The sequence below is a fragment of the Aquarana catesbeiana genome, linkage group LG04, assembly GCF_042186555.1.
Source record: "Aquarana catesbeiana isolate 2022-GZ linkage group LG04, ASM4218655v1, whole genome shotgun sequence".
Classification (NCBI taxonomy): Eukaryota; Metazoa; Chordata; class Amphibia; order Anura; family Ranidae; genus Aquarana; species Aquarana catesbeiana.
In genome coordinates, this window is record NC_133327.1 from 136,141,345 (window position 1) to 136,161,877 (window position 20,533).

The 20,533-nt window shown below is 45.7% G+C and overlaps 1 protein-coding gene and 1 long non-coding RNA gene across 6 annotated transcripts in view; one reads left to right on the forward strand and one right to left on the reverse strand.

The window, feature by feature from the left end:
* NGEF (neuronal guanine nucleotide exchange factor) overlaps nucleotides 1–20,533 on the reverse strand; it is a 246,581-nt gene that overhangs the window by 205,915 nt on the left and 20,133 nt on the right. The window contains exon 2 of one of the 5 annotated variants that reach the window (XM_073625708.1): nucleotides 2,116–2,162. The exons of 3 other annotated variants lie outside the window; for them this stretch is intronic. The gene's annotated coding sequence lies outside the window, so the exon portion shown is untranslated. Of the gene's footprint in view, nucleotides 1–2,102; nucleotides 2,163–20,533 lie in introns of all 5 variants that reach the window. One more of the 5 variants, XM_073625709.1, reaches the window with a different exon arrangement.
* Nucleotides 12,696–16,847, forward strand: LOC141141416 (uncharacterized). The gene is made up of 2 exons (XR_012244067.1): nucleotides 12,696–13,012; nucleotides 16,604–16,847. It is a non-coding gene; the product is annotated as an uncharacterized lncRNA (long non-coding RNA).

The window sequence follows — 20,533 nt, forward strand, 5'->3', positions numbered from 1 at the left end:
GGGGCTTCAGTAATCAAAACTGCAGTGTTTATCCTCATGACACATCACAGGAAGCATCTCCATGGTTAACAGAGGACAGAATTAAAATTAGACTTGGGAAACTTAACATTAATAAATCACCGGGACCAGATGGCTTGCATCCGAGGGTACTTAGGGAACTCAAGTAATTGCCAGACCATTGTTCCTAATTTTTACTGACATTCTACTTACTGGAATGGTACCAGCTAATTGGAGAAAAGCCAATGTAGCACCAATATTTAAAAAGGGCCCAAAATACATTCCTGGGAATTCCAGACCAGTTAGCCTAACATCAATAGTATGTAAGCTCTTGGAGGGGATGATAAAGGACTATATACATGATTTTAGTAATGAGAACGTTATCATTAGCAGTAATTAGCATGGATTCATAAAGAATCATTCTTGCCAAACCAATCTGTTAAACTTCTACGAGGAGGTGAGTTGCCATCTAGATAAAGAAAGGCCCGTGGATGTGGTGTATCTGGATTTTGCAAAAGCATTTGACACAGTTCCCCATAAACGTTTACTGTACAAAATAAGGTATGTTGGCATGGACCATAGGGTGAGTACATGGATTTAAAACTGGCTACAAGGGCGAGTTCTGAGGTTGGTGATAAACGGGGAGTACTCGGAATGGTCAGGGGTGGGTAGTGGGGTCACCCAGGGTTCTGTGCTGGGACCAATCCTATTTAATCTGCTCATAAACAACCTGGAGGATGGGGTTAACAGTTCAATCTCTGTATTTGCAGAAGACAATAAGTTATGCAGGGCAATAACTTCTCCGCAGGATGTGGAAACCTTGCAGAAAGATCTGAATAAATTAATGGGGTGGGCAACTACATGGCAAATGAGGTTTAATGTAGGAAAATGTAATATAATGCATTTGGGTGGCAAAAATATGAATGCAATCCATACACTGGGGGTGGGGGGTGGGGGGGGAATCTAGGATAGAAAAGGACCTGGGGGAATCTAGGATGGAAAAGGACCTGGGGGTCCTAGTAGATGATAGGTTCAGCAATGGCATGCAATGCCAAGCTGCTGCTAACAAAGCAAACAGAATATTGGCATGCATTAAAAAGGGAATTAACTCCAGGGATAAAACGATAATTCTCCCACTCTACAAGGCTTTAGTCCAGCTGCACCTAGAGTTTGCTGTCCAGTTCTGGGCACCAGTCCTCAGGAAGGATGTACTGGAAATGGAGCGAGTACAAAGAAGGGCAACTAAGCTAATAAAGGGCCTGGAGGATATTAGTTATGAAGAAAGGTTGCGAGCACTGAATTTATTCTCTCTGGAGAAGAGACGCTTGAGAGGGGATATGATTTCAATTTACAAATACTGTACTGGTGACCCCACAATAGGGATAAAACTTTTTAGCGGAAGGGAGTTTAAAAAGACATGTGGCCACTCATTAAAATTAGAAGAAAAGAGGTTTAACCTTAAACTACGTGGAGGGTTCTTTACAGTAATGCCCCGTACACGCGGTCGGATTTTCCGATGGAAAATGTGTGATAGGACCTTGTTGTCGGAAATTCCGACATCACACATTTTCCATCGGATTTTCCGACACACAAAGTTTGAGAGCAGGCTATAAAATTTTCCGACAACAAAATCCGTTGTCGGAATTTCCGATTGTGTGTACACAAATCCGACGGACAAAGTGCCACGCATGCTCAGAATAAATAAAGAGATGAAAGCTATTGGCTACTGCCCCGTTTATAGTCCCGACGTACGTGTTTTACGTCACCGCGTTCAGAATGATCGGATTTTCCGACAACTTTGTGTGACCGTGTGTATGCAAGACAAGTTTGAGCCAACATCCGTCGGAAAAAATCCTAGGATTTTGTTGTCGGAATGTCCGAAAAAAGTCCGACCGTGTGTACGGGGTATTAGAGTGGTAAGGATGTGAAATTCCCTTTCACAGGTGGTGGTCTCAGCGGGGGAGCATCAATAGTTCAAAAAACTATTAGATAAGCAACTGAACGACCACAACATACAGGGATATGCAAGGTAATACTTTCAACCTCACCTATTTTGTAACTATGTAACTATGAATGCCGAAGGTTAAAGGGTTAGTTCACCTTACCAAAAAACCATACCTCCTAACTTTTTGAGAGAACCAAGACACACCCACTGCCACAGCCACCTAATGGAAAATTAAAAAAAAAAAATAATTATTAGTTAAACCTACAAGTGCTTTTGTTTTACCACTACTATTCCTTTATATTGGCTTTTGAAATTTACAAATGCAGCAGTTTAGAAATTGGATGAAAGGTTTAGCACCGGGAAAAACTTTTTAAATGATAAAAAATGCATTTTGAATACAACTAGATAGATCAGACCAAAATGAGGGACAAATGTGGAGGAAAGAAGGACAGAGGGACTTTGTTCCAAATCAGGGACAGTCCCTCGAAATCAGGGCTAGTTCGGAGCTATGAAAAAAAACTGCTTATGCAAGTAAGAGGTGTTTATAGATATGCTTTGACCACAATTGAATAATGCCCTTGCTATAGATGTAGTACATGTACATACCTCATGAAGCCTGACTGAAAAACTCCCAGAGATCACATGATCCCATCCTGCCTTGATTCCAAGCTGTTATTGCTCACCTCCAACATCACAGGAGTGAGCTCTCAAACCCTGAGCTCAGAGCTACGGCATCAGCGGAGAGTAAGGGAATATGAGGGGGTATGAACCAGGGAAAGAGCTCATTTTAGTGTTGGTGGGGGTGAATAGTAACATCTAGGAGTCTCTTAGCAACGTCCTAGCAAAAATGCAGGACAGGGTGATGCAATCTCTGGGAGTTTTTCAGTCAGGCTCAGGGCTGTCTTTTTGCATGGGCACACTGGGCAGTTGCCTGGGGGCCCCCCTGCCCAGTGAACCCAGCCAGGGCCGGACTGGCCTACTGGGAAATTTCCCGGTAGGCCGCCTGCCCTGGGGCCGCTTTGAGTTGCGGCTGCAGCGCTCTGCTCTTTCCCTCTCTCCTCCTCCTCCTGTGTATCACGGAGCTGGCTGGCTCTGTGTTCGGTGGCCACGCTGTAACAAGGTCCTGCCCCCTTAGACCAGCTTGTGTAATAGTAGATTGAATCAGTGTTCCGCCTATCACATGAGCCGGTCTAGGGAGGCCGAACCTTGTTACAGCGCGGCTGCCGAACACAGACCCAGCCAGCTCCGTGATACACGGGAGGAGATGCCTGCTGTGTGTGTGTTACCAGGCAATGGTGAGTCTACATTAATTGGCACATTGATGCTGCATTCATGGGCACAGTGAGGATGCAATTGTGGGCACAGTGAAACTGCATTCATGGGCACAGTGAGGCTGTACTGGTGGGCACAGTGAGGGTGCAATGGTGGGCACAGTGAAGCTGCAATGGTGGGCTCAGTGAGGCTGCATTCACGGGCACAGTGAGGCTGCAATGGTGGGCACAGTGAGGCTGCATTCACAGGCACAATGGCGGGCACAGTGAGGCTGCAATGGTGGGCACACTGAGGCTACAATGGTGGGCACAGTGAGGCTGCATTCATGGGCACAGTAAGGCTGCAATGGTGGGTACAGTGAGGCTGCATCCACGGGCACAGTGAGGCTGCAATGGTGGGCACAGTGAGGCTGCAATCACGGGCACAGTGAGGTTGCATTCATGGGCACAGTGATACTGCATTCACGGGCACAGTGAGGCTGCATTCATGGGCACAGTGAGGCTGCATTCACGGGCACAGTGAGGCTGCATTCACAGGCACAGTAAAGCTGCATTTGATGGGCAATCATGTGTGATTGTGTAGACAGGGCCCCAGTGCACTGTATTGCCCGGGGGCATATAATGCTCTTAAGATGGCACTGGTCAGGCTTCAGGAGGTATGTAAAGGACCTACATTTATAGCAAGGGCATTATACAAATTGAATCATATCTGCACAGATTTGTTTTTATCTACAGATACCCCATACCTGCATAGGCAGTTTTTTGGTAAAGGTTAACCATGCCTTAAAACATTTTGACTCCTTAAAAAAAAAACTATTCTAAAGGTGACCAGTGACACTTCCCTGAAATCTGACCCTGCCATTGGGTGAGATTTCTGTGCCGTTATTACTGATCAGAGCTCAGAATCAGCAGATTATTTCTGGAGCAAGAATACAGCACACAGAGGGCTGTGAAATGTGTCAGAGCAGTTATATTTGCCCAGTTTTATGTGTAATTTGTCGAGCTAATACCAAGAACAGCACACGCTTTGTAAAATGAAACTGCAACAAGGAAAGACTTTGATACACAGTCTTCCAACTGGCAGCACGGAAATGTTTCCCAGTAATCCTGCTCCTGCTCATGATCTGTAACCGAGTCCAATGAACTGGGTATGTACATTACATTCTGGCTCATGTGTCTAGATGGGATACAGCCCACTATATGAAAACAGGACAGTGGATTAAAACTCTACTACAAAAAAATACATAATACACAATTTATAAGATTTCTTTGTCATTTGTAATGATTTGGTAACATATATATAATGAAAAAACATAGCATGTGCAGAAAGCAGAGCTGTGGGAGTGGGTTCACTACCCTTCATTTGAAGTATTTTAGCCTCATGGGTAACAAAAAAGGCCTAAAAGGTATGGCATTTACAAAAATGAATTCCAGATAAGGATATTTTATACATACAGCAGTTGCATTGGTCCAACTTGGAGTAATGAAACTATGGGGTTGATTTACTAAAACTGGAGAGTGCACAGTCTGGTGCAGCTCTGCATAGAAACCAGCTTTGTTTATCAAACTTAATTGAAAAAGCTGAAGTTAGAAGCTGATTGGCTACCATGCACAGTTTCACCAGATTTTACACTCTCCAATTCTAGTAAAGCAACCGCTAGGTATATATCATACCTGGCCGGTGCCCCTTGAAGCTGGAAATCACTGACGTAGACATCGATACTCCAGTGATTTCAACCTGCCTCTGGGTCCTGCACCGAATGGCTGCACTGCTGCAGTGTGAACACAGGATGTCCACCACTTGGCACAGGTGCCTTTCAGAGAATGCTTTGCTGAATAAATGCAAAGTGTTCTCTGATTGGAAAAGGTGGAGAGCATGACATCACCTCCCCATTTCTTCACCTTGTCCAATCAGAAAAAACTTTGCAAAGCATTCTCTGAATGGTGCCCTTGCTGAGCAGCTAACCTCCTGTGTTCACAAGCAGTAGGGTAGCTGCTCGGCATGGGAACTGAAAGAAAGTGTCGATCAGTGGAGTAGAGGTATCTACTTCAGTGATTTCCAGCATCCAGTGATTTCCAGCATCCAGTGATTTCCAGCTTCCAGTGACTACCAGCTTCTAGTGATTTCCAGCATCCAGTGATTTCCAGTGTCCAGTGATTTCCAGCGTCCAGTGATTTCCAGCATCCAGTGATTTCCAGCATCCAGTGATTTCCAGCGTCCAGTGATTTCCTGCGTCCAGTGATTTCCTGCGTCCAGTGATTTCCAGCTTCCAGTGATTTCCAGCATCCAGTGATTTCCAGCTTCCAGTGATTTCCAGCGTCCAGTGATTTCCAGCTTCCAGTGATTTCCAGCGTCCAGTGATTTCCAGCTTCCAGTGACTACCAGCGTCCAGTGATTTCCAGCATCCAGTGCTTTCCAGCGTCCAGTGATTTCCAGCGTCCAGTGATTTCCAGCGTCCAGTGATTTCCAGCATCCAGTGCTTTCCAGCGTCCAGTGTTTTCCAGCGTCCAGTGCTTTCCAGCGTCCAGTGCTTTCCAGCGTCCAGTGATTTCCAGCGTCCAGTGATTTCCAGCGTCCAGTGCTTTCCAGCGTCCAGTGATTTCCAGCGTCCAGTGCTTTCCAGCGTCCAGTGATTTCCAGCATCCAGTGATTTCCAGCGTCCAGTGATTTCCAGCGCCCAGTGATTTCCAGCGTCCAGTGATTTCCAGCATCCAAAGGCATATATTTACAAATTACTTACAGTAGTGTATTTTAAATTACTGGAGCCCCTAGTCTGCAAGGGCCAATTTATGTAAAAGGTGGTTATAGCCTTTAACATGAAAACTAGACTGTGCTTTGGTTTTCATGGAAGCCATAGGACTTTGAAACCTCTTGTGAAATTGGATGTCTCAAGCTTTTCTTAGTAAACTGACATTTCCACCTGATTCACTCAAGCCATCATACCTTCTGATGTACCTTGTGATTACTGCAATCACCAGTTTTCTCTGGGTCATTATTGCTGCCCCGGTGGTTTCTATGGTCTGCTTCTCCATGACCTGACCATACTTGTATCTCTGGCTTTTAACAATTATTAGGCATGTTTTTTTTTTTTAAACAATGCAAGACAATGATTTGGTGTATTCACTTATATCTCTCCTTGTCCCCTGAGGCTAAACTGTGTTCAAAGCTGACCTAGGAATGCACCGCAATATATTTTGTAAGCAGATCTTTTAAGCCTGAGATTGTTAGAGGATTTTCACAAGAAACATATTGTAATATGCAGATTTTACTTTTAATGAGCGGAATTCAACATAAATTTTAATAAACCTATGGTATTTCACTAAAACCTAATATACTATCATCCACTACATTTCATTTGCTATTGTCTCCAGGTGCTTTCACTACTGATATACATCATCACAAGTCCTATATATAATTTCACTAATGACAAACTGTACATCATCACAAGTCCTATATATAATTTCACTACTGATGAACTGTACATCATCACAAGCAGGGCCGGTGCTACCACTAGGCAAACTAGGCAGCCGCCTAGGGCACACTGCTGCCTAGGGCGCAGCCATGGCCACTGGTCTGCCAATGTTTTCCACTAGGGCCCTAATCAGGAGAAGCGGCTGTCAAAGAGAGCCTCCATGAAGTTCTCCAGCAGACCTGCTGATTGGTGGCTCTCACAGAGATCACGCAGGTCCTGCTGGCTCCTTCTTGGGCACGGAAGCCTGGCAGTTCAGTGAAGCTGGAACTGGGGGCTGCTCTTCACGCTCCTCCTCAGCCTCCTAAGCCCCCCTGGGCCCTTCCGCTCCATCCTGACCTGCACCACAAGGCTCCGGCAGGCTCCACCCTCATCACTCCAGGGACAGCAGGGTATCTGGACCGATGCAGCAGGCTGGTATGTGCATGTGACCTGACTGATAATCCCAGCACCAATCCCGGCTATGGATCCTGAGCCCCAGCACACAGCCTGACCGGACAGACCGGGCTCTTCCTCCAGCACTTGGAAGTAGCAGTCTGCTCTATGTTTGTCCCGGACTGCCCGACTGCTGCTCACAGCCTGTCCTGTTCTGCTCCCCGCTCTCTGTTCGCTCCACATCCCCGCTCATCGGAGGAGGATCCCTCCAGCTGTACGTCCCCTCCGCTCCTCTGTACACCTTCACTTTTCCACCGGGACCAACACCTCCGACCAGCAGGACCCCCAACACACACAGCCTATCCATATACTACCCTAGCTCATCCATAAAATAGCCTAGCCCATCTGTATACTAGCCTAGTTAATCCGTATACTACCCTAGCCCATCCGTATACTACCCTAGCCCATCCATATATACTACCCAAGCCCATCCGTATACTAGCCTTGCCCATCCGTATACTAGCCTAGCCCATCAGTATACTACTCTAGCTCATCCGTATACTAGTCTAGTCTGTCCACCTGCTCTCACCTATCCATCAGAATGCATGTGCCTCCACTGTGGGGACACTTATAAGTTAGTGTTAGGGTCCACAGATACCAGGGTGCCTTGACGAGGCTCTGTGGCTTACGCATGCATTTGCAAATGTGTGCAGACTAAACCCCTACCAGGTTTACTTGGTTGTCTGGGGGCTGGTCTGTAAGTTAAGCTTGTTTTTTTTCCTTAGATTTATCCATGGCCTTGTTTATAATCATCCGTATACTACCCTAGCCCATCCATACACTACCCTAGCTCATCCGTATATTACCCTAGCCCATTCGTATACTAGCCTAGCCCATCCGTATACTAGCCTAGCCCATCCGTATACTAGCCTAGCCGGTCCTTATACTAGCCTACCTCATCCGTATACTAGCCTAGCTTGTCCGTATACTAGCTTAGCCCATCCGTACACTAGCCTAACCCATCTGTACATTAGCCTAGCCTGTTTGTATACTACCATAGCCTGTCCATATACTACCCTAACCTGTCTGTATGCTACCCTAGCCTGTCTATATATGACCCTAGCCTGTCCATATACTACCCTAGCCTGTCCATATACTACCCTAGCCTGTCCATATACTACCCTAGCCTGTCTGTATACTACCCTAGCCTGTCCGTATACTACCCTAGCCGGTCTATATACTACCCAAGCCAACCTATATACTACCCTAGCCTGTCTATACACTACCCTAGCCTGTCTATACACTACCCTAGCCTGTCTATATACTACCCTAGCCTGTCTATATACTACCCTAGCCTGTCCATATACCTGTGCACCACTATTTGTCTTTAGGTCAAATCCAGAGGCGCAGGTGCAGGCCTGCAGACCATGGCTGAAGAAACAGGTGGAAAGGCGGTGCAAAAATCTCCACCCCGCCACCTCCATCGTATACATGGGCAGGGCAATGGGAGTGGAGTTAGGGGCGGCAAAATTAGGTTTTTCTGAGGGTGTCAAAAATTCTTGCACCGGCCCGGATCAAAAGTCCTATATATACACAGTATCTCACAAACGTGAGTACACCCCTCACATTTAAAAAAAAAAATTTATTATATCTTTTCATGTGACAACACTGAATAAATGACACTTTGCTACAATGTAAAGTAGTGAGTGTACAGCTTATATAACAGTGTAAATTTGCTATTACCTCAAAATAAATCAACACACAGCCATAAATGTCTAAATCGCCAGCAACAAAAGTGAGTACACCCCTAAGTGAAAATGTCCAAATTTAGCCCAATTAGTAATTTTCCCTCCCTGATGTCATGTGACTCGTTAGTGTTACAAGGTCTCAGGTGTGAATGGAGAGCAGGTGTGTTAAATTTGGTGTTATTGCTCTCACTCTCTCATACTGGTCACTGGAAGTTCAACATGGCACCTCATGGCAAATAACTCTCTGAGGATCTGAAAAAAAGAATTGTTGCTCTAAATAAAGATGGCCTAGGCTAAAAGATTGCCAAGACCCTGAAACTGAGCTGCAGCACGGTGGCCAAGACCATACAGTGGTTTAACAGGACTGGTTCCACTCAGAACAAGCCTCGTCATGGTCAACCAAAGGAGTTGAGTGCACGTGCTCAGCGTCAGGTCCAGAAGTTGTCTTTGGAAAATAGACGTATGAGTGCTGCCAGCATTGCTGCAGAGGTTGAAGGGGTGGGGGGTCAGCCTGTCAGTGCTCAGACCATACGCTGCACACTGCATCAAATTGGTCTGCAAGGCTGTCATCCCAGAAGGAATCCTCTTCTAAAGATGATGCACAAGAAAGCACGCAAATAGTTTGCTGAGGACAAGCAGACTAAGGACATGGATTACTGGAACCATGTCCTGTGGTCTGATGAGACCAAGATAAACTTATTTGGTTCAGATGGTGTCAAGTGTATGTGGCCGCAACCAGGTGAGGAGTACAAAGACAAGTGTTTCTTGCCTACAGTCATGGTGGTGGGAATGTCATGGTCTGGGGCTGCATGAGTGCTGCTGGCACTGGAGAGCTACAGTTCATTGAGGGAACCATGAATGCCAACATGTACTGTTACATACTGAAGCAGAGCATGATCCCCTCCCTTCGGAGACTGGGCCGTAGGGCAGCATTCCAACATGATAACGACCCCAAACACCTCCAGGAAAACCACTGCATTGCTAAAGAAGCTGATGGTAAAGGTGATGGACTGGCCAAGCATGTCTCCAGACCTAAACCCTATTGAGCATCTGTGGGCCATCCTCAAACAGAAGGTGGCGGAGCACAAGGTCTCTAACATCCATCAGCTCCGTGATGTCTTCATGGAGGAGTGGAAGAGAACTCCAGTGGCAACCTGTGAAGCTCTGGTGAACTCCATGCCCAAGAGGGTTAAGGCAGTGCTGGAAAATAATGGTGGCCACACAAAATATTGACACTTTGGGCCCAATTTGGACATGTTCACTTTGGGGTGTACTCACTTTTGTTGCCAGAGGTTTAAACATTAATGGCTGTTTGTTGATTTATTTTGAGGGGACAGCAAATTTACACTGTTATACAAGCTGTACACTCACTACTTTACATTGTACCAAAGTGTAATTTCTTCAGTGTTGTCACATGAAAAGATAGAATAAAATATTTACAAAAATGTGAGGGGTGTACTCACTTTTGTGAGATACTGTAATTTCACTACTGATATACTGTACATCATCACAAGTCCTATATATAATTTCACTACTGATATACTGTACCTCATCAAAAGTTCTATATATAATTTCACTACTAATATACTGTACATCATAACAAGTCCTATATATAATTTCACTTCTGATATAAATCACAAATCCTTCATATAATTCCACTACTGATATACTGTATATCATCACAAGTCCTCTATATACAGCATGAGTGCACTACTGATAAACATCATCACATGTCCTTCATAAGATTTCACTACTGATATATATCACAAGTCCTCTATATGATTTTGCTACGGATATACTGTACATCACAAGTCCTCTATATCAGAGGTCCCCAACCTGTGGGCCGCGGCCCAACACCGGGCCACGCCGCCTCTGCTGCTGGGCCATGGAGGAGACAATGTACTGTCAGTGGTGCAGCGGGGAAGCAGAGAGATGACATCATCTCTCATTGCCCGCACTGCTGTTCCGCTCTTATTTACAGGGCCGCAAAGGCTGCTCTAAACAGGTGCAGCCACGCCGAGAACAAAGAATGACATCATCTCTCACCGCTGTCCCTCACTCTCATCTCTCACTCGCAGGTGCCTGCAGCTAGTTTACCCGCGCTGAGGAGAGGCTGACAGCGGCGCATCTCTAAGTACTCTGCAATGCTGGGGGGAAAAAAGTGACATCCCCATCTGGTAGCAGGCACTGTGGCAAGTAACATCCCCATCCGGTGGCAGGCAGCGTAGCAAGTGACATCCTCATCTGGAGGCAGGTAGCGTGGCAAGTGACTTCCCCATCTGGTGGCAGGCAGTGTGGCAAGTGACATCCCCATCTGGTGGCAGGCAGCGTGGCAAGTGACATCCCTATCTGGTGGCAGGCAGCGTGGCAAGTGACATCCCCATCTGGTGGCAGGCAGCGTGGCAAGTGACATCCCCATCTGGTGGCAGGCAGCGTGGCAAGTGACATTCCCATCTGGCGGCAGGCTGCGTGGCAAGTGACATCCCCATCTGGTGGCAGGTGACAGTGGCAAGTGACACGCTCAGGGCTCCCACTGATTCTGCATTCTGGTAAGTTGAACTTTTTAATTTTATATTACAATGTAATAATATAAATAATGCGCTTCAATTATCCTGCCACCATACCAACCGAGGTGCCGGGATGATTTAAGCGCTAACACCAGCCATTGCCCTGACAAATTGCCCGTGAAAAATCACTTACAACCCGTGCAGCCCCCTCCGGGCCTTGGCACAATTTTCTTTCAAGCAGCCGGTCCCCGCTGCCAAAAAGGTTGGGGACCGCTGCTCTATATGATTTCACTACTGATATACATCAGAAGTACATCATATGATTTCACTACTGATTCCACTATTATTATTCCACTATTATTATTATTATTATTATTATTATACAGGATTTATATAGCGCAAACAGTTTGCACAGCGCTTTACAACATAAGGGCAGACAGTACAGTTACAATACAATTCAATACAGAAGGAATCAGAGAGAGAGCCCTGCTACCAATATACTATACATCACAGGTCCTTCATATGATTTCACTACTGATATACATTATCACAAGTCCTTCATAGGATTTCACTACTGATATACACCATATTGTCAAAAGTATTGTGACGCCTGCCTTTACACGCACATGAACTTTAATGGCATCCAAGTCTTATGCCCCGTACACACGGTCAGATTTTCCGATGAAAAATGTGTGATAGGACCTTGTTTTCGGAAATTCCGACCGTGTGTAGGCTCCATCACACATTTTCCATCAGATTTTCCGACACACAAAGTTTGAGAGCAGGCTATAAAATTTTCCGACAACAAAATCCGTTGTCGGAATTTCCGATCGTGTGTACACAAATCCGACGCACAAAGTGCCACGCATGCTCAGAATAAATAAAGAGATGAAAGCTATTGGCTACTGCCCCGTTTATAGTCCCGACGTACGTGTTTTACGTCACCGCGTTCAGAACGATCGGATTTTCCGACAACTTTGTGTGACCGTGTGTATGCAAGACAAGTTTGAGCCAACATCCGTCGGAAAAAATCCTAGGATTTTGTTGTCAGAATGTCCGATCAATGTCCGACCGTGTGTACGGGGCATAAGTCTGTAGGATTCCGTATTGAGTTGGCCCACCTTTTGCAGCTATAACAGCTTCAACTCTTCTGGGAAGGCTGTCCATAAGGTTTAGGAGTGTGTCTATGGGAATGTTTGACCATTCTTCCAGAAGTACATGTAGCACCCTCCTAGGCAGGGGCTAGAAGAGAGTATAGTTTTTTTGGTCTTTCTGCTTATCAGGAAGATGGTCAGGTAAAACTTATAGTGCTCTCGCCTACCAGGGAGCAGGATCTATTGATTAGGTCTGCTTATTGTACTCAGGTGCAGCTCAGCTTGTTCTGCCTTTCCCCCCCTGGTCTAATAGGGAGGCATATTGTACAGTGGGAGTGGACCTGGAAAGTGAGTTCACAGGCTTTGTTACAGCCCTGGCAATTGGCAGAGAGGAAGTGCTGCATTGCATCTTGGGATACTGTATATAAAGCCACAGTACATGTGCTTAGATTTAGTTGAGCAAGGGAACAGAGTCCAGGAGAGAGAAGGCCGTGCGGCCCTGGGTGGTTGACCCAGGGGCCTAGATGGGAGAGAGAAGCTGAACCCAGAGGTCCTGAAGAGCTGACTGGAAGGGAGGCACCAGTAAGGATCTGATTCTGCCTACTGTGAGTACAGAGCTGTGTCTTTGGGGCCTGTTGAGTGAAGGCCACCCCCTTCAGCTAAAAGTGACAGTGGATGGGTGTCAGTCAAGGGGATGCTAGATAGTGTACTGAAGATAATTTAGTGCATCAAGCCTGTTGCTAGTGAGAGCAAGAAGACTTAACCCTTCCATACACGTGGCTGTATGGTCAAAGCAGTGCGACTGCTTCTACCAATCTGGTGAGGCCAAGTGGGAGTTGTCCTTATCCTTTGTGAATAGTTGGAGTATCCCACTCATCCCTTCTCTCATCCAAGTTCCAAAATAAAATACAAAAAAACACAAATACCCTGGACTGGTCATTGAGTAACAGGCAAGCGGGAATAAGGGTGGGACAAGCAGGAACTCCAAGCAAACAAACAGGAACCCCTAGAAACCAAGCGGGAACCCCTAGCAACAAAGTGGGAAACCCTCGGCAAACAAGTGGGAACCCTTAGCAACTAAGTGGGAAACCTCAGCAACGAAGTGGGAACTATTAGCAACCAACTGTAAGTAACCAGAGAGAGAGGAATATGAAGTTAACACTCTGCAAGCCCTACGGGGACAGTGCTACATACATTTTTGAGGTCAGGCACTGAAGTTGGGCGAAAAGGCCTGGCTCGCAGTTGCCTCTCAAATTCATCCCAAATGTGTTTGATCGGGTTGAGGTCAGGACTCTGTGCAAGCCAGTCAAATTCATCCACCCCAAACCCGCTTATCCATGTATTTATGGACCTTGCTTTGTGCATTGGTGCGCAGTCATGTTGGAACGGGAAGGGACCATCCCCAAACTGTTCCCACAAAGTTGGGAGCATGAAATTGTCCAAATTGTCTTGGTATACTGATGCCTTAAGAGTTCCCTTCACTGGAACTAAGGGGCCAAGCCCGTGTTTAGAACAGTCTGACAGCAAAATTACATTTCAAAGGAAAAAAAGTCATTTAAAACTACTCGCGGCTATTAATGAATTGCCGGTCCGACAATACACATAAAAGTTCATTGATAAAAACGGCATGGGAATTCCCAACAGAGGAACCCCGAACCAAAATTTAAAAAAAAATGACGTGGGGGGTCCCCCTTAATTCCATACCAGGCCCTTTAGGTCTGGTATGGATATTAAGGGGAACCCCACGCCAAAATTTTTAAAAAAATGGCATGGGGTCCCCCCAAAAATCCATACCAGACCCTTATCCGAGCACGCAACCTGGCAGGCCACAGGAAAAGAGGGGGGGACTAGAGAGCGCCCCCCCTGAACCGTACCAGGCCACATGCCCTCAACATTGGGAGGGTGCTTTGGGGTAGCCCCCAAAACACCTTGTCCCCATGTTGATGGGGACAAGGGCCTCATCCCCACAACCCTTGCCCGGTGGTTGTGGGGGTCTGCGGGCGGGGGGCTTATCAGAATCTGGAAACCCCCTTTAAAGCGGAGTTCCACCCAAATTTTGAACAATATCTGTATGTATTCTCTTCCTTGCCTAGATGCTGACATGCCGTTTAAAAAAATTTAAATCGCCGTAATTACCTTTTATTTTTCTATTCTTCTTTGCACTTCCTGGTTCTCCTCCCGTGGGAGTAGGCGTGTTTCTAGCCTCTCCCAGACTCCTGGGAGCTAGTCTCGGGCTTCCCAGGATGCCACTGAGCATGTGCGGGAACGAGCGGTGAATGCTGGGAGCACAGCATTCACCACATCCAGGAAATAAATGCTTGTGGGCTTCAAATGCCCACAATGAAGATGGAAACCGCCTGCAGTGAATAATATAAGTTATTCTTTCCGACGAAATCTGACACAGGCGGACATATTACACACAATATGTGAGTATGTAATGCTGAGAAGAAAAGTTTGTGAATGAACTCAAAAAAAAAAACAAAAAACGATAGATAGGTGGACCCCCGCTTTAACAAGGGGATCCCCAGATCCCGGCCCCCCCTGTGTGAAATGGTAAGGGGGTACTTGTACCCCTACCATTTCACAAAAAAACTGTCAAAAATGTTAAAAATGACAAGAGACAGTTTTTGACAATTCCTTTATTTAAATGCTTCTTCTTTCTTCTATCTTCTTTCTTCTATCTTCTATCTTCCTTCAGTTTCTTCCTCCATATTCTTCTTCTTCTGGCTCTTCTGGTTCTTCCTCCGGTGTTCTCGTCCGGCATCTTCCTCCGCGGCGTCGGCGTCTTCTTCCCTTCTTCTCCTCGGGCCGCTCCGCATCCATGATGGCATGGAGGGAGGCTCCCACTGTGTGACACTTCTCCTCTTCTGACAGTTCTTAAATAACGGGGGCGGGGCCACCCGGTGACCCCACCCCCCTCTAACGCACAGGGACTTGACGGGGACTTTCCTGTGGCATTCCCCGTGACATCAGAGGGGACGGGGGTCACCTGTTACGTAACCCCGCCCCCTTCTGTTCCAGTGTTCCTATTTAGTTCATTATCTTTAATTGTGTTCAGTTACCTGCCTACTGGTTTATGCCTTGTGTCTGCCTTATTACAATATACTCCCTTTATCTAACACTCCGCAATATGTGGCCTTTTTCCTCAATACTGATATGGTGTGGTAAAATAGTAGCACTTGACGTGAGCGGCCTTCAATCTATACCAGGTTGTCAGTAGGAACTAAGCAGTATAATGAGTTGTGGCAGAACAGAGGACCCATCTTACCAAGTGGCTGGGGTAGTGCTACATGTCTTTAAAGTGGCCTCAAACAATATTCTTATACGTCCACTACTTAATAACCCTGTAATCTCTTTTTCATAAAATTGTACTTTACTGGTTTTTAGCCTCTGTGTGATGTCCCCTGTGAGCTTCCCAATCCCACTTCCAGTTTGGGGCAAGTAGTGCATGTTAGTTATGGTCATGGGCATTGCTCTATGCACACTAGAAACCCCATAGTGCATAGTCCATAGTCCATCTCCTAGATACAGTGGGACCATGGAGAATGACCATAGCCGCCCTCCAACAGGAAGCAGCAAAAAAAAAGAAAAAGAGAGGAATTTGGAGATTTAAAGGAGGCTAAGATCAACACAAGGTACTTTTGGGGTTAAGGATTCATACTCAAATAGATTTTTTTTTCAGAGTTTAGTGTCACTTTAACATTAGTAATAAAATGCGTAACCTGTCTCAATATACTCACTCCCTAAAACTGAACTAACACAATTAAGATAATTTACTACCATACACATGTACAATATATTACAGTATATTGTAATACCTACTGTATGTGACTACACATTTCTCAAGTATAACAATAATACCCTGGGTGTCTGCTAAGTACATGTTACAGTGGGCAAATATTGTGTATGGATTACATATATAAATACAAGTTTGTTTAGTCCTGGCAAAGCTCCATATTGCCCCTTATTTGGAGGGACTGTCTCTTTTTTGGAACCAAATCCCTCTAGCCCCCTCCTCATTTTTCCCCTCTTTTTAGTTTGATACATTTAGACCTTATTAAAAGTGCACTGCTTTACTACCAAAAGTGTTATAATATACTATAAATTTCCAACCTCTAAACTATTGGATTTGTTATTTTAAAAAGTCAGTATAAAGTGAATGTAGTCGATAAAAAAGAGCACTTGTGGTTTCACAGATTAATGTCCAGAGGAGCACTGCCTTCGCCTTGGTCAACATCACAGAAACTTTCTCCTGCAATCCTGTTCAAGACTGGCTTTGCTGACATCCCTTCTGGCTCCAGATCCTGCTTACTGTTCCACTACATTGATCCCTGACTTCTGGCTTGGCTGACTATCCGTTCCGGTTACTGAACTTTGGCTATGTTTTGACTACGTTTGTTCTTTTTACTTTTATTATTAAACACGTGTGATATAACTATACTTCTGTCTCGGCCCGATTTCATGGTTTCTGAGCCAATACCACACCCTCCTGACCCCCCAGTACTGTTCCCTCCAGACCCCCTTGTACTCTGCCCTCCTAAACCCCCAGCACTGTGCTCTCCTTACCCCCCCCAGTACCATGTCTTCCTGATATCCTGTCCTCTGCCCTACTGACCCCCTGTTCTCTGCCCTGTTGATCCTTATACACTGCTTTTCATACTGTTGACCTTTGTATACTTCTCTTCATCCTAGTGACCTATGCACACTGCCCTACATCCTACTGACCTCTGTACACTGCTCTACATACTGCTGACCTCTGTGCACTGTCCTACATGCTACTAACTCCTTTGCACTGCACTATATACTGCTGACCTCTGTACACTGCCTTACCTACTACTGACCCCTGTACACTGCCCTACATACTACTGACCTCTATACACTGCTTTACCTACTACTGACCTCTGTTAACTGACATACATGTCACTGACCTCTGTACACTGCCCTACCTACTACTAACCTCTGTACATTGCCCTACATACTACTGACCTCTGGACACTGCCCTACCTATTACCAACCTCTGTACACTGCCCTACATACCTACTGACCTCTGTACACTGCCCTACATACTACTGACCTCTGTACATTGCCCAACATACTACTGACCTCTGTACACTGCCCTACATACCTACTGACCTCTGTACACTGCCCTACATACTACTGACCTCTGTACATTGCCCAACATACTACTGACCTCTGTACACTGCCCTACATGCTACTGACCTCTGTACACGATCTACATAATACTGACCCCTGCACACTGATCTACATAATACTGACCCCTGGACACTGCCCTACTTACAACTGACCCCTGGACACTGCCCTACATACTACTGACCCCTGGACACTGCCCTACCTACTTCTGACCCCTGGACACTGCCCTACCTACTTCTGACCCCTGGACACTGCCCTACATACAATTAACCCCTGGACACTGCCCTACATACAATTAACCCCTGGACACTGCCCTACATACTACTTACACTAGACAAAAATTAGAGCAGATACCTAGGCCCTGAAACTAGTCAAGCAAATCAGCCCGCAGTACCAAAAGTTCTGCCTTATAGTGGACTCCGGCATCAGCCTTGACCAATTACTCCCCAGACATGAAAAAAATGCGAATGAAAGTGAATACCGAGTTTCTCACTGAAGTTAAATCTTAAGGTAGGCTGAGTTTATATTTCTACAGTAAGATTAGTTTTATTGAATGTTTCTAAGTTTTCTTCATGCCATCTTTACTTTTTGTTGGTGCTTGCTAGTTAATGTCTTAAAATAAATTAAAAAGGGCGCCTCACCCAGTAATCTTTGATCTTCTCCATGTTGTCCAGGTAGATATCCACCTCTAAAAGGTTGCCTACCCCTGCTTTAACTCCTCATCGGCCATGTTTATAAACTGCATTATAAAAGTTTTCTTAATTTTTTTCATGTTTTTTTCTTTCACAGCACACATCACTATTTTGTAGTCCTTTTGTAAATGGTGATACAAGTATGCATACCCATTTCATCAATATTTCCATTTCAATTACTCAGGACATTTCCTGATGCAAACACTCCAATGATTGACTTGCATAAATATTTCATAATGAAAGTAAATATGCAATAGTCAACATTAACTTGAGAAAGCCTATTCTCTGCCTATATACAGCTTCCTGACCTTGCACCAGCACATAGGAGCTGATTCATTAAAACTGATGGAAGAAAATAAACATCAAATTGGAGCGGTTGCCTCATACAAATCATTTATTTGTATAGCTTTTACATAAAGCCTTCTTCTGCACATAGCCCACTACAAGGCCAGCTACTATAAAAGATATGTCACAGGCTCATTCAGTGGGAAGCATCAATGAAAATCTCACTCAAAAATTACCACCTACATAAAAGGATTTTTAATAAATCTCTTACAAGGTTCATTGCAACACTGGCGAGTTGTTGCTTTATGAAAGAACGCCGCTAAAAATTGTTTGGCTGAAGTGCAGGTATACTGATGGTATTCATGTCGTTTACCTCTGCTTTCTTATAGACTTCTATTAGATTGGCTTATTTTGGTGTTTTTTTCTAAAAACGGACCAAAACCACCCTATTTAAAAGAAATCTATAGGAAGGCAAGGGTAACCCACATGAAAACCCAGGTACACTGCGCTGCAGCCAATCAGTGTGAAACCGCCTTACAACAACAACCCTTCCTGTGTTTACAGGGGTGCCTAAAATTCTACCTATCAGGCACAGTGTGAATGAGCCCTATTGCTAGGAGGTTAAATAAATGATCAAATTAGTGTGGCTTGCTTCCTGACAGCCTGTAGCTCACTCTGGTGTTGTTGTTCAGTAAATGCCGGGGAATTTGTCAGCATAATGTTAAAGAATACAGTAAAGAAAAATTGCTAAATAAGTGTCAGAATTAGAAGTCTGCAGGAAATTTCAAACATCCGTTTAGAGCAGGGGTCTCCAAACATTCTAAACAAAGGGCCAGTTTACTGTTCTTCAGACTTTAGTGGGGCCAGACTAGGGCAAGTGGGAGTAGAAATTGTCCCAGAATCCAGTGGGAGTAAGCAACGCCCTATCTTTGGTGTCAGTGGAGGAATAGTGCTCCATCGTTGGTGTCAGTGGAAGGAATAGTGCCCCATCATTGGTGTCAGTGGAAGAAACAGTTCCCAATGGTTGGTGTGAGTGGAAGAAATAGTTCCCTTTTGTTGGTGTCAATGGAAGGAATAGTGTCCCCTCATTGGTATCAATGGGAAGAATATTACCCCATCATTGGTGCCAGTGGGAGGAACAGTGTCCCAACATTGGTATCAGTGGGAGGAATAGTACCCCATCATTGGTATCAATGAATGGAAGGAATAGTGCCCCATCATTGGTGTCATAGGAAGAAATTGTGCCCCATTGTAAACTGGTGGCTCAATATAATTTACATCTGGCCCTGTGTAGTAACAGCTTCACAGAACCAAAGACATTGTTGGTGTCAGTGGGAGGAATAGTGCCGCCATCATTGGTGTCAGTGGAAGGAATAGTGCCCCACCCATCATTGGAGCACAGGTGTGTCAGGAGGAAGCTGTCTGGAGCTGCTGCAGGTGATCCGTGTGAGAGGGGAGTGGTGAGGAAATCTATCCCAGCTCTCCTGGCCCCTTTCTGGGGAAGCCATGGAGGCCAGCAGGGCCTATCCTGCTGGAAGCTCACAGCCATCTCCTGGGCCGTCGGGTGACATGCCTGCCCCTGTACAAGCTGATCTCTCTACCCCTGGTGGGGATGAAGGTTCCGAAGCCATTCGGGAGCGAGTGGTGGCCGGGATTAAGGCCCTAAATAGGGAGAGGGATAAGCTTTACAAGCTACGAGCGGAGCTGAAGCGTCTGCGAAGGCAGCGGGAGGGCTTACACAGCCAGAAGCGTGGATCCATGGATCCGGAGATCCAGTTGGCCAAAGTCCGTGTGGACCATCAGGAGACCATTGTGGCCATGATGGAAGGCAGAGATGGGCCATTTAAGGAGAAGTTTGGAAATGACAGGAGGTTTGGAAGGATGACAAAGATGGAGGTGGAGGAGGAGACCCCCAGTTCTGACCCCCTGCCCCCTCAGGGAGAGGTAAGCAGCCCCATGCCTTCCCAGGACTCAGGAGGCATGCTCAGGGCCATCCAG